Genomic DNA, 15,732 nt, shown 5'->3' with positions numbered 1-15,732 from the left:
CGGAGAAAGTTGGCAAGCAGGACATTCACAAAGGCACCATTACATTCGACGTTAAACATCTGGTTTTATGAGAGATCGAAGTGATATGCCAAAGTAAACTGGAATATATTAAATTAAGAGGGAACAAAGAAGCTTATTAATAAGGGACAAAGACAAGAAAAGAAATATTGATGTAATACATGAGATTGTATCACCGTTCAAGTACAAGTGATTCTGGGTAAACAGGAAATTAACTTAGAAAAAGAGAGCTGATAAATGGAAAGATAAAATACACCAAACAGCTGAAAAAATAATAATGAATTGTACTCTTAATGGCACTGAACACATTGTTCCATGTATTTTATTTTATTTTTGCATGCATTTTACGATTTTTTACGTTTTCATACATTAATGTGTGTGTGTGTGTGTGTGTGTGTGTGTGTGTGTGTGTGTGTGTGTGTGTGTGTGTGTGTGTGTGTGTGTGTGTGTGTGTGTGTGTGTGTGTGTGTGTGTGTGTGTGTGTGTGTGTGTGTGTGAAAAACACATACGTATATAAAAGACAGACATACAAATAAAAAAAAAATAGAAAGATGAATAGACTGAAAAAAAAAAAAAAATAGAGAAAGATATTGGTAGATAGATTATATAGATATACAGATCGAAATATATTCATAGACAAATATAAAAATTTATATAGAAAGACGAATAAATAGGGCAACATTCATAGGTAGGTAGGTTGTAGATAGATAGATAGATAGATAGATAGATAGATAGATAGATAGATAGATAGATAGACAGATAGATAGATAGATAGATAGATAGATAGATAGATAGACAGACAGACAGACAGAGACTAATAGATAGGGAGATAGTTGGGTAGGTAGACAGATAGATAGGTAAACCAGGAAAACAACACAAAACATGAACAAGCAGGAACATTTTCGTACCGAGGAACCGCAGTCCACAAACTTTTTTTTTTACTTTGCTAAATATTTTCCATTTTTTTCCCTCTCATAATATACATCTGCGTTGTTTTAATGAAAGCAGGCTGGGTAAGCTTGTGTAATGACAAACATAAACTCTAAGCCCGTAGTCCCTTTCCATTCCGTTTGGTGGGAGAAAGAAAAAAAAAATAAACAGAGAAAAGCCTTAAAATTTGATAAAAGGAGGCAGAGCACATATGCACAGTCTATATACAGAAATGGAGTACAGAAAAATACACTTAATTGGTAAAAAAAAAAAAAAAAGTTTATTGATTCTTACATTTTAACGAGGAACTCATGTATTTCTTAACATAGGTAGTAAAATAAAAATATATGCGAAAAAAGGTGAAAGGCACATGTAAACTGTCTGAGCTGTCTGTCTTTTTTGTCGGTGTTCCTCCATTTTCTTTTCTGTACCATCGTTTTCCATACGAGGGTAAGCTCACGTATTTTACCGATGGGGTACAAATTCTGATGGAATGTTTGCGTTTTCTTTTTGTTTTTATATTTTCGGCGACCGTTTTTATATTTGTTCTTTTCCCTGTATTTGTATAGCCAATATAGTGAAAGGTTGTGAGGTCTCTCTCTCTCTCTCTCTCTCTCTCTCTCTCTCTCTCTCTCTCTCTCTCTCTCTCTCTCTCTCTCTCTCTCTCTCTCTCTCTCTCTCTCTCTCTCGCTCTGCAGCAAAAGTACATAGGTACAACAGTAACAGTCAACACAAATAGACCGTGAGTGTCCGAATTTCTCCAAGGCTCGTGGGGGCGACGCTGCTGCCACCTCGCGGTCCGGACATCCGTTATCATCCTCGCCACTCTCATGTACCCAACACTTTACTCGTCCGCTACAACCCGCAATACTAATTCATTAACTTGAGCCAGAACATCAAAGTAGGAGGTCATTAAAGTGGCGCTGTCTCACCCTCAGTCTCACGAGGCGGGGACCTTTCGTACGACCATCCCAGGAGAATACGTGATCGTGAAACCTTCTTCCTGACGACTGGGATGCGTTACGGGAGCCGCCACCTCGTCTGCAACTCAAGCCAGACAGACATTTCCATGCAGCAAAGTGTCCTCGGAAAATTGGTCTCAACAGGGGAGTGAACGACTTGAAAGAAACAGCCTCCTTGAACACCCGGAAATGCAGCAGCGCCCCTTAGTTCCCGGTGCGGCAGGTGACAAGAACTGGTGAACATGAAGGCGCCTGGTGACTCCTCGTCTCTCTGTGATAATTTGCGGATTAATTAACAGAGCCAAGTTAGTAATGGAGGAACCTGTGTATATGCTTCATTACCACTGGCTGTTAATGATATGACTGAGTGAATCTACATGATCCTGAGCAAAGAAACTAAGACAACAGGCACCAGAAGATTTAAGCTACGCCATTATTCTTCTCTCTATTAATGGTGCCTCTTAAAATTGTCCTCTGAACATGTACAAGGCCATTTAATTAAGCTGATGAATAACCACACCACTCCACTTAACGTTTAGACTCCCATCATTTTTCCTGTAATAAATATTCGTCATAATTTTTTTTCTTTTTACAATTATACTCTGAACCAATACAAGGCCATCTTATCTAGCTGTTGAGAAAGTATAATAGTCATAAAATAGCATTCAGACTCCCATATTTTCCTGTAATGAATATCTATCGAGGAAATAATCTTTATCTAATTTTTTCTCACGAATCAAAGCTGTGTACTTGAATCTGAATAAAGAATTCTTACTTCCACGGCCACATATGAAGGATAACTCACACAATCTTTCCATAACTCGTGAGGGAAAACGAAGGAAAATGGTGAAGGCAGAGGAAGTGAGAAAGCAGAAATTGAAAGAGAAAGTAAGAAGGATGAGAGGAAGGCGAGAAATATCTAGATTGGGAATAATAAAACTAGAGAAATGTGAACGAAGAGTCGGTAAAAAAATGAGGAGGTGGGGGAGGAGGAGGAGGAGACGAGGGCGGAAAATAATAAAAGAAGCAGGAAAAATAGAAGATAAAAGAAAGAAGAACAGAGGCCCAAATAAAAGACTTCTTTCATTTACCCCACACACAACAACCCACTTGCCAACACACACACACACACACACACACACACCACACACACACACACACACACACACACACAGGCAGCCAGCACAACAACATCAAGTTCCCACGGTGTGCTCGCTTCACGCTTGTCTGCTTCTTTGCCCGAGGAAATAGATCCGTAAATTCCTGGCCTGCGGGAGGGAAGGTGTCGGCGCAGAATACCCGTTGGAGTCGTATTTCTCAGACCGACGTCTCTCTGGGGTTACGGGCCCGAGAGATGCTCCACTCCTCTCCGCTCCTCTCCTCTCCTCTCCCTCCCTCTCCCCAGGCTTTTGGAGAGATAGCCGTCACCACTCGAGACTAAACTGACTCGTGTATTTGGTAGGACAACATGAGCGCGATTCAGGAGAGTATCACTGCCATCTGGTGGTGTTATGCCACGCTGTAAATCGCCACCACTGCTGCTGTCCCCGCCTCTGCTCCTCCTGCAATGGTTTCTGCTGCGCGCTAGCCTACAAGGAGACTAAAACGCCCAAGAGCGACGAGGAAGGTTCACACTGTCACTGCGTACAATATTCACTGCCACTGTCACGCCCACACCTGCTGTCATATCACCGCCACCACCACCACCACCACCACCACCACCACCAACACCAGTGCCACTATCTTAACCACCAACTCTATTATCACACTACTCCCGCCTTCACCATTACCACTGAGGATTGCCACCACTACCATAACCAACACTATCATTATTATCCACTAACATTGTTACCGCATCATCACCACCACCACCACCACCACCACTACCACTGCAAGCAAATTAACTCCATATTCTTACTTTATAGGTACAGTTTCAGCTCAATTTAAATCCCCATCACATAATGTCAGTTTTTCAAATGAAGTCTTCATATTACAATGCACTTGCGAGATTAATTCACTCATTCATCACAACACCTGGAAAAAACGTGACACATGAATCAATGCTGTGATAAAATAAAGGAGCTAGACAGAATAAAAAAAACACTAGCATCACCACCACCATCACCACCACCACCACCACCACCACCACCCTTCGACAGCAAACATCGTCTACATCCACTCAGCAACTTTTCATGTCGTCCGTTTACCTTCCACAAGCGTTAATTAAGATCCATCACCTTCCTCAAACATGCACGACTAATAACGTAAAAGAAATTGGAAAGAAAATCAACTCCGACGAAGGTAAGAAAAAAAAAGTGGATGGGAAGAATGGCGAAGGAAAATGATGACGAAAAAGACACGAGCAAACCAAACCATAAAAGGAAGACTTCGCGGAATGGAAAAACAACAATTAGGAGGAGCAGCACGTGGAGAGAGAGATTACCTGCAGCACAGGTGAAATGGAGTCCAATTACTGGAGCAAGAATTAGCCGCTAGAAAAAAAATATCCGATCGGAAGAGGAAAAAAATGACGAACCGAATTGGCAAGCGCGAACGCAAAGTGAGAAAGGAGAAACAGAGAGAAAGGGATAAAGGAGAACATGATAAGATGACGGGTAGAAGACGGAGGAAATGCTGATAGGAAAGAGAATAACGAGTGAGAAACAAAAAATAAGAAACAAAGATTGTAAAGACGATGAATAGAGTTAAATAAGAAAAAAAAAATAACCACCATAATATGAAAACTGCCTCAGGAAGAAATTGACACAAAGACAAAATTGTAGTATGAAGATAAGCAAAGAAAGGCAGACAAACATAAGGGATATTGAGGAAGAGAGAGCTAGAGAGAGACATTTACATAACACTGCAAAGTCACTTTAATTCATTCATTACCATGAACGCAATGCAAAGAGAGGAGAGAAAGGCGATAAAGGACAGCACGATAGAACAGAAAACAAGGAAGGCATGAACAGTAAGAGTGGGAAATGTAATGAATGAGAAAAACGTCACTAAAATGTAGATAATTTATTCAGCTGTATGAAAGGTGCCAGCCACAGGAGAGAGAGAGAGAGAGAGAGAGAGAGAGAGAGAGAGAGAGAGAGAGAGAGAGAGAGAGAGAGAGAGAGAGAGAGAGAGAGAGAGAGAGAGAGAGAGAGAGAGAGAGAGAGAGAGAGAGAGAGAGAGAGAGAGAGAGAGAGAGAGAGAGAGAGAGAGAGAGAGACCGCCAGACACAGACCACAACCACCACCACGTACATAAATGTTAGTTGGACGCCCAGAAAACAGCAGATAGTGAAAATCAGAGAGGTCCTGCATAAAGCGGAGCCCTGTATATGCCACGCCTGCATATACCTGGCGCTGAATTCATCCTGGCTTGATAAAAAATGCAGGGTAGAGAGAAAAGGAACAGGCACAAACTCCCAAAGAGAAAATCATACAGAGGTAGAATGAAGAAATATTGTACCCAGAGAGAGAGAGAGAGAGAGAGAGAGAGAGAGAGAGAGAGAGAGAGAGAGAGAGAGAGAGAGAGAGAGAGAGAGAGAGAGAGAGAGAGAGAGAGACACTTAGCCTTAATTTCCTCATTTAATTCCATCTCTTCCTTCCACTCCCTTTCTTCTTTTCTTCCTACTTTCCTTCCTTTCATCCCTTCTTTCCTTCCTTCCTACCTTCCTCATAAACATCCACATACACTTAGTTTTCTCTCTCTCTCTCTCTCTCTCTCTCTCTCTCTCTCTCTCTCTCTCTCTCTCTCTCTCTCTCTCTCTCTCTCTCTCTCTCTCTCTCTCTCTGGATGCAATAGTTCGTCTCTTCGTCCTTCCTTCCTCCCTTCCTTCCTCCTCTCTTTCCCTCCTACCTTCCCTCTTTTATACCCCTCAGGTTATTCCATTTTTTCCTTCTCTTTTTTCTCTCTTTTCAAGCACATTCACTAGTAACTCCATTAATCCTCAAAGGCATCGCGTATCTTTTTCTCTCTTTCCTTCTATTGGTTTATCCTTGACTTTTTCCTCCATTTTTTAAAATTTCTCTTTCTTGTTTTTAGGGGGGTTTCTTGTCAATATCTTTGTACATTTTTCTTTCCTCTCCTTTTTTTTTTTTCTTTTTTTATAGTTGAAATTTTTGTGGGTTATTATTTCTCCATGTGTTTTTTTTTTTTTTTTTACTTTTTTGTATTCTGTTTAGTATTCAGAATTCTAGCAGTCTTTTATTTTATTTTATAGTGAATATCTGTTTAGTATTCAGAATTTCCTGCAGTCTTTTATTTTATTTTATAGTAAATATCTGTTTAGTATTCAGAATTTCCTGCAGTATTTTATTTTATTTTATAGTAAATATCTCTTTGGGTGTTAATGTTGCTCAATGTAATTTTTTGTTGATTTTCCTTTTCGTTTTCTCTTTAGTATTCAAAATTTCCTGCACATTTTTTTATATATTTTGAATCGTACCAACAATTCTTTAGCCGAGTCATTTTTGTTTTAACTCATCCGCGACAAGTCCGTCATACGTTATTTGTCGTGCAGTGCGTGTGCGTGCGCGTGTATGTGCGGCTGTAATGTGCTCGCGTCATGTGTACTCGTACGCTGCAGTTTAAATCTAAAAACAATTTCGCGTACACCCGCGCACGACAGTCCGGAGCTGGGTCATGAGTTTTCGTGAAAAATGTGGACATGATGGAATTTGACGCGAAGCTAAAAGTATTGACTTTCAATATCAACACACAAACAAACAAACGGCATCCCGCACAGACACACACACACACACACACACACACACACACACATACACAGTAACAGGCAGGGCAACAACATCAGGAATCAAAATTCAGTACGGAACAAAATTCGTGACCCATCATTTTACCCGCTCCACCTGAGATATTTATTAACATACTCACCTGGGGAAAACTTAATTAGCACCCACCAACACACACACACACACACACACACACACACACACAGGTCGACAATCCTATGGCTGCAATCTGTACACGATTCCCGCAAAGCTTCGGAAAACATCCTTTTAATTGAGTCTGATCGAATAAAACTCCACGATAAAGCTGAGGACATTCCAGGCATCAAAGGCAAGTCATCGCCCTGACAACAAGACACAACACACCGGCGGAAGAGGGAGAAAAAACAGTGGCTTTCTACGGTCTACGAGCACAGTACGGTCAGAAATAGAAGTGTTTTGTTGTCTCTTCACATTTGTCTCAGCTGATTAGAGGACTCAAGATGGTCAGTAGAGGAGCCTTCTACGCTCACTTCCATTGTTTTGTTTGCATGCACTTCAATCTTCACCCTCTGATATGTTAATAATCTCCTTACATTTGACTAACTCTTTTACATTTCATTCTCAGCTGATCAGAATACTCAAGATAGTCAGCAGAGGAACCTTTTGCACTCGTTTCCAATGTTTTGTTAGCATGTCCCTCAATCTTCATCCTCAAATATGTTAATAATTTCTTTACATTCTATTGACTCTCAGCTGATTAGAGAATTTATGACTGAAAAAACGCTAAACAGTTAAATTGAGTGTGTGATTATATTGTTATTTGACTGTGACTGTACATTCTTTCCTTCAATAAACATGGCTGGGAACAAAATTGGGTTATAGACAGCAGTACCTTCACAAAATACTTTAATCCATGTGGTTCCTGAGGTACTATCACTTCGCTGCCTTCTCCTCCAGGTAATAATTCAAAGTAAGTATGAGGAGGAGGAGGCCAAAGTGGTCCCTAGCGTCCCTCATAACGCCCTTCCCCTCACCCCAGCCCATCTTGCCCCGCCCTTCCCATCTCCCCATCACTACCCCACCCCGCACGCCGCCCCTTACCTAACCACAAGCCTGCGCCGCCCAAGTCAATACCTCCTCAACGCTCCCCTCACCTTCACCGCCTCCCGTTCCCACAATCTCTCTCTCTCTCTCTCTCTCTCTCTCTCTCTCTCTCTCTCTCTCTCTCTCTCTCTCTCTCTCTCTCTCTCTCTCTCTCTCTCTCTCTCTACCTCTCCAGCATGCACATCCACACCAGGTCATCGTCGGAGCATCCCACACGCCTGCACGGTTCACTGCATCACGTATTATAACCACACCACGCCACACACGCCCACACACGGCGCAAACAAATTCTCGCATCCACATCACTCGCCACCCCAGCACTCCATCAACAAAACAAGCTCCCACACACGTGAAAAACACACCCGAGGCTTGACATTACCTCCCGCAACTATATTACAGCACACCCTTACCAATAGGCCCGCCCGCAGCACGTTCATCACACGCCCGCGCAAGCCCACGTAGCCCCCATGACTAGGCCTTGAAAAAAAGGGGGAGTGAACGGCATTCTGGAGCGATTTGTTGTCAATCGAACCGTGGAAGCCAATTTCAGGCATTGAGGCGTTAACCCAGCCGCGGGCCTTTTTCCCTCGGCAATTCCCGTTTTCTCTAGTTCCCTTCCCATGTCTCTCTATACGTATACATATGTTTCTATACCCAACAAGTCCCTTTTTTTTCAACTCTGCTTCCGTGTCCCTTTCTCCCGCGTCAGGTCATAGTCCCTGTAAACCCTATTTCCTTCGACAGTAATTCTCCAGTTTTTAGTTCCTTTCCTCTATTAATATCTTTCTCTCTCTACTTATACATATATCGCTGAATCTAGCAAGGTTTATTTCTTACTCGTTTTTTACTCTGCAATATAAATAGCGTCTCTTTCTTGCAGCTTCCGCACTTCTTGTTCAGCCGTCACGCCCTCGCCCTCGCATTTTTAGTTTTGTATCTATATATACATTCACTCGTACATATATTCATGCACTAACCATGCTTCTCTCTCTCTCTCTCTCTCTCTCTCTCTCTCTCTCTCTCTCTCTCTCTCTCTCTCTCTCTCTCTCTCTCTCTCTCTCTCTCTCTCTCTCGTTTCTCTTTTTTTCCTGTTGTCCTCTTTATTCTATTTTCCTCTGTTTATTTTCCTTCTTATCGTCTTATCGGGTCTCTCTCTCTTTCTTATATAATACTTCATCCGGGTTCCTTTCTCCACCTTCACATCCTCATCTTCGTGCATCGTCTCTCTAAAACAGAATTATGCTCCACAGGCTCGTGATATTCCTCCCTTTCACACTGACCTGACCAACCTCCCTCGCGATATGCCTGCAGCCACTCCGCACGTTCCCAGCCTCACTTGCTTCTCAGTCCCCAGTGATGCCTTCGCCCACTATTCCCAGAGCCAGTTCTCCCCGCTAGGCACGTTCCCCAACATCTAGCTCAAGTACAAGCACGTTTCATTTCAGTCCGATACAACAGCGACGTTTTAAGTGACGGTTATCCTTCCCACCTTCCCTCATGGTACCTATTCCAAGTTGTAATTCCTCACTGTCACCATTTTTTCTTCCCTGCTCCACGATTTAAGGTCATTTACAACCCAATTCTTCGTCCGGTGAGCCACTTTCACTCCCATTTATCACCTCCGCACCCTCCTCAAACCACGATTCATCACGGTTTAGACTTACACCTTTTTCAGACGCATTTTTCAAGACTGGGATATTATTCGAGATGAATTTTTTAGGGGTTCCATTCCCGTTATCTATACAGGTCCCAGTTGGCAGTTTCAGTCGGCATTTCCAGCCCCATTTCCTGGCCAAACCCGCATCTCGCTTCACCCCGAGCCAACCCCGCACTAAAATCAACCTCTGGGAAAGGACGGGGCGAGTCCATTCATCCCTCGAGTAGTGTAGTGACCCGAGAGAAATGGATGCAGTGCTCCACATCCCTCCACTTTCCACTTTCTTTCCCAGGCGCTACAGCAAAACACGAAAGCTACGGTGACAATTAAGAGAAGGAAAACGTGATATTGTTCTTGGTGTTTACTTACTTAGCTCTCCCTCGGTGTGTGTTGTTTTTCCTGCCTGCGTTCCAGTCCAGCGCCAACCTGTGTGAGAGAGATTTGTGTGTGAGTTGTGTGCAAGTTGAGATTCGATGTGTTCACGAGTTACTGGAAAAAAATGTAACAAAGGAAAGTTTAAGCACGCTGAATAAGTTACTTTCATATACATATGTTCATTTACATGACATTTTTTCATACATCCTTTCCTTTGCCTGATATTAAAACGCAAGTCTAAGATAATCTCATTGTTGTTTATAACACAAAGTAATCTTTTTACGGCTGTGAAATTAAATGAAGGTTTGAAATATATGTGATAAGGTAATTTATGAAATATCAGATAATACGAGACACAGTAACGAACAGAAACAAAAATTATGATAAGGAAAATCGGTGACACTAAAGCATAACAAGGCTAAAAACAACCAATTATACCTATGTTTTAAGAAATATTAATCTAGTCTCCCTGGCCAGCTTCCAGCTCCAGCACACGCAAGCACAACTCACTTTACGCACACGATAATACATAAAATAATAACTTGCCTCGCATTTTCCTGAACACGAGTCCAAAGTATTATCGTATAAACACTGACTACAAATAACATTCGCACCCTGCAGCCACGTCTCAATTTCGTAATTACATCACATTCCCAGGGTACTTTTTCTCACTTATGTACGCGAGTGTACCCAGCTCCATGGAAACTCAAAATAATAGAAAGCACCCGAGCAATCTTTTTCCAGTAGGTGTTCCCTCGTGGTGCAAACAACGCCCCTTCACTCCCGTCGTCATTCAGCATACACAGTCTTCTACACTCATGTCTGCCGTCCGTTGAGTCTCTCCCTCCCAGGACAGGACATGAAGGGGATTAGGGACACAGGCCAAGGCACTTCCCAACGGCACGAAACATTCATCACTTAAGCAAATAACAAGTACTGGCATTAGTCACCCTTCTCTCCACCCTCGTCCCCTAGTGACAAAAAACGTTCATGTTTACGTACACGATTGATTACACAGATGGGAGAGAGGATTTCCAGCCTCGCGGTACTGCTGCGCTTTCCGGAACTAGTATGTCTCTGATATTCATTATTTCAGACGAAGAACAATGGCAATGTTTTTGCCCCGCGTCGCTCAGCCTCCCCGCGCAATTATCAGCAAGGCAACGCTCCATAAATATTCATAAATATTCATTGATTTTCATAGAAATTCGTCCCTCATGAGACTTGGTTGAAAAAAGGGTAAGAGAAAATGAAAAATTGTTTGAAATGAGAACAAATGAAGGGACGATACAATGTCCAGCTAACAAACACAGTACTCTTACTACTTTGTTCTTTCCCTGGAGACGTACACGTTCGCTCCTGTTTGTCCGGCTCTCTGTCCGTCTGTCTGTCTGTCTGTCCGTCTGTCTGTCTGTGTCTGTCCGTCCGTCCATCTGTCTTTGTATGTCTGGAGATTATCTGAAAAAAAGTAATCAACGAAATTCAATGGAATTTTGTGGAAAGGTTGGCCCCGAGCCAGAGAACAACTGATTAGGTTTTGGGGCGAGTTTGGATATTTATGCGGATCCAAGATTATTTTTCAACGTCCCAAGATTTCTAGTAGAGGTTTCCTCCCTTAAGGGCCTCTATTAAAGGCTATTGTTGCTGTTGCTACTGCTGCCGCTGTTGCTGCTGCTGTTGTTGAGTTCTTAATTTACTGTTAGTGTCGTCATTATTATTATTCTTGTTAATGTAGTAGTAGTTGTTGTTATTGATGTAGTAGTAGTAGTAGTAGTAGTAGTAGTAGTAATGGTGGTGGTGGTGGTAGTAGTAGTAGTAGTAGTAGTAGTAGTAGTAGTAGTAGTAGTAGTAGTAGTAGTAGTAATAATAGTAGTAGTAGTAATAGCAGTAGCAGTAGAAGCAAAATAGTAACAGCAGTAGTTGAGGTGGTGGTGGTGGTAGTGGTGGTAATACTGGTAAGGAAGGGAGCAGCAGTAGAAGCCGAGGAAGTAATAGGAAGTAATATTTTCTTTGTTGATCTTATTGTTCTGGACGCTTTTGTTGCTCTTGGTGTTGGGTCGCAATGAATCAGAGAACACGCACACGCACACACGCACATACATATATACATACACACACACACACACACACACACATACACACACAAACAAACAAACAAACAAACAAATGAAGCTCAACGAATTGCATGAACGATATGAACCTCAATTTATGACCGAATCACAAACACAAATAACAATCTCATCGAAAATAGCAACACAACACCGAACAATACACTGCAATCATGTCCACACACACACACACACACACACACACACACACACACACACACACACAGAGGGTAAACATGCACAGCTTTCTCTGGAGCACACGCAAATCCACGTAGGCATGTGTTGAGTGACAGGTAAATGTAAATGCCAGCCAGCGCAACACACCGTCAGATATTACACCTATTTTACACCTGTTCGTCACCTGCAACCTGGAAAAAAAAAATTCACCTGCAAACTGGAAAAAAAAAGAGAGATAAAAAGCTTTAATTTGCCGATTGGTTTCAAAATGATTCCCTCCCCCTCCGATCATTCCCCATCTGACCTTACCTCTCGTCTCCCTCGTGTAATAAATTGCTCTGGGTGAAAATGTGAACGGTTTACATTATTCAAAAGATCGTCAAATCCGTTTGTATGTTTGTTATTGCTGTTGTTTTTAAGGATAATTGTTGTTTTAGTGGTGGTATTGTCTGTTTATTTTCTATATTTGCTTCTCTTTTGCCATGATTTAGTAGAGTTTAATGTTCTCATCTGCGCGTGTATAGCTCTCCAGTGTGTGTGTGTGTGTGTGTGTGTGTGTGTGTGTGTGTGTGTGCGTGCGTGCGCCCATACTTCTGCATGAATCCACTGAATGCAATTTCATGGAATATATCTTGACTGTAATCAACTCGCTCCTCCACCATCCACCACCACCACCATTACCACCATTACCGCCACCACCGCCACCAGCACTCATCAAGTCCTATTTCAACATCGGCCCGGCGCGCAGAGGTCAAGTGTTAACACCACGCGAGCAATAACAAAAATACGTACAATATTTGCAGCGATACGATACTTTGTGAAGGGGACGAGAGTGAGGGTAGGGAGAGGACAGGAATAGGAGAAGCGGATGCTGAAGAGAGAGGGAGGGAGGGAGACATAGAGAGGGAGAGAGAGAAAGGGGAAAAACAGAATGAAAAAAATGAGGGAGGGGGACGAAGTGAGAGTAGTGTAGAAGCAGGATAAAGAGAGGGATAGTGTGAGGGAAAGGGAAATTGAGACTGAAAAGTATTTAAAAGAGTACTGAAAAAATGTACCAGTTAGAGAGAGAGAGAGAGAGAGAGAGAGAGAGAGAGAGAGAGAGAGAGAGAGAGAGAGAGAGAGAGAGAGAGAGAGAGAGAGAGAGAGAGAGAGAGAGAGAGAGAGAGAGAGAGAGAGTTAAAAGTAAAATAGAAAGTGAACAGGAAAGAAAATAATGAATAAAATAACAGCAATAACTGAAGATAACCTCGAGCGACAACAGTACAAGGCTCAACTGAAACATGAAGAACTAATATGAAAAAAATAAAACTAAAACAAAGAAACAAGAGATAAAAAGACAAAAGATAAAAAAAAAATTAAAGAAACAAAACGACAAAGAACAAAAAATACAATCAGAAAACTATATAAAACAAAATACTTATCTCAACACTGAAAATCAAGAGAAAACGCAAATAAAAACCAGAAAAAAATTTTAAAAACGAAAAAAAATACTAAACTACAAAACTAAAAAAAAAATTACAACAATAAAAATCAAAACAAAACTTAAATCAATATCAGAAAACTAGGTGAGAGTAAGCCAGGTGAACACAGGTAAGCTCAAAGAGGTAATTAGGACGGAGCCGTGTACCTGTCACTCCCTCAGGTTTCTGCAGGTAACGTGTAGTCCTGGGCTGCACGTGAGGCCTCTTAGAAGGGATCAGGAACACGATACTTGCATCACGGAGGGCAGGAGGGAGGCTGAGGGAGGCAGGGACGTAACGGGGCGAGGAGAGAGGGAGAGGAAGACGAGAAGAAGAAAGAGGAAGGGAGGGATGCGACTGTTCCGTTGGCTGATTGTGTAGCGTCATGTAAAGCAACGATTAACATAGAGAGAGAGAGAGAGAGAGAGAGAGAGAGAGAGAGAGAGAGAGAGAGAGAGAGAGAGAGAGAGAGAGAGAGAGAGAGAGAGAGAGAGAGAGAGAGAGAGAGAGAGAGAGAGAGAGAGAGAGAGAATGTACATATCCATAGAATTACTTAAATACATACATCTACCTGCACACATATACTGATTCATACATTCATGCATACTCACATACGCATACATAAATCCATATAAAAATTATGTAAACACGAGGGTACAAGCAACAAGATAAACATACATGCAGAGAAACGGACACACACACACACACACACACACACACACACACACACACACACACACACACACACACACACTACATAAGCACATTGATAGGAAACTCACATATTCATGTACGACTGCTACACACACACACACACACACACACACACACACACACACACACACACACAAAGACACAGACACACATTTCCATGAGTACACGCCTCGCCCGCTGTGTGTACTCATGTATATGGATATCAAAGTTGATGCTTTATGTATCTGATAACAAACAAAACATGGACACACACCAAAAAAATCATGAAACAATACACCAAACGGAAAAAAAAGCAAACATAACCACCAACACACACACACACACACACACACACAGCAGACAACATCAACAGGATTTAATGGGGCACCTGAAATTACCCCACCCCCCCCATTAAGCCCCCAGCGTCCCCTAAACACCTGCACTGCCACACGCGCGTTTGGCCTCTTTACATAATGCTGTTTTCACGGTCGATGAGAGACAGCAGTGAGTAAAACAAAACGGAAACCCGGGGAGCAGAGCACAGAGCTGGCGTTGTGTTTTTGTGCAGTGTGACGCCAACACCTACGACAATAACAGTATTACCACCACCACCAGCACTGCCACGACCACCACCACTACCAACAGAAGCAGCAATAACAGCACCAACAGCAGTAATAACAACACCAGCATCAGCGCAACAACAACAGCAGAAACAGCAGTAGCAGTAGCAAAAACAACAACACAACAGTTACTACTACTACTACTACTACTACTATTATTATTACTACTAATACTACTGCCGCTGCTGCTAGGGCTGCAACTACAACTATTACTGCCACAAGAAGAGCAGTTACGGTTATGAGATAATAATACTAATAATACTAATAATAATAATAATAATAATAATAATAATAATAATAATAATAATAACAATAATAATAATAATAATAATAATAATAAGTCATCAACGGCGAACACTATAACGCCACCACCAACACCAATAACAGTAGCAGGAGCAAGAGCAAGAGTAATAAGAAAAGGAGAAAAAGAAAGAACAGCAGCATGCCTTTCTGTGCCTGCGAGGTAAGAACTTCCCTAACCATTTTCAGTGCTCCTTTCTTTCCAAGTTAATCTCTCAGCGGACGACTCCCTTGGGTGGCCGAGCTCCCTCCCGTCCCGTTCGTTTCCCGGCACCTCCCCGCGCCTGCTGCACCTCCTCCCAGCTTCTCTTAGGGCGTGGTGCTGGTTGGCTCTGATATCTGCCGGGTATCTGTTGGCTGAGGCTCTCGAACGGCGCTCAATTGTGGCTGAATCTAATTTTGAACTCAGTGCGCTCTGAGTTTACGGTCTGTTGTGGAAGCTGAGTTTGGACTTTCCCCGGATGTTGTTTGTCTGTCTGTCGCAATGTCATTTCCCGTCTTGGTTTAGTTTGACTTCTGTTGTGACTTCTGGGGCTGTGCTGTCTTCCTCACTTCCCCCACATTGCCCTCTGATGCCTCCTTCTCATCGCACGCGTGAAAGAAA

General features: G+C 42.3%; 1 protein-coding gene across 23 annotated transcripts in view; it reads right to left on the bottom strand.

The window, feature by feature from the left end:
• The window catches only part of LOC135115862 (probable G-protein coupled receptor 45), a 313,244-nt gene that overhangs the window by 138,464 nt on the left and 159,048 nt on the right, over nt 1–15,732 (bottom strand). For all 23 annotated transcript variants that reach the window (XM_064032905.1, XM_064032907.1, XM_064032904.1 and 20 more), the window contains one exon: nt 9,765–9,821. The gene's annotated coding sequence lies outside the window, so the exon portion shown is untranslated. The remainder of the gene's footprint in view (nt 1–9,764; nt 9,822–15,732) is intronic.

This window comes from Scylla paramamosain, chromosome 30 (genome assembly GCF_035594125.1).
Source record: "Scylla paramamosain isolate STU-SP2022 chromosome 30, ASM3559412v1, whole genome shotgun sequence".
NCBI lineage: Eukaryota > Metazoa > Arthropoda > Malacostraca > Decapoda > Portunidae > Scylla > Scylla paramamosain.
The sequence above is the reverse complement of the archived record's forward strand: the minus strand, read 5'-3'. Positions and strand labels throughout refer to the sequence as shown.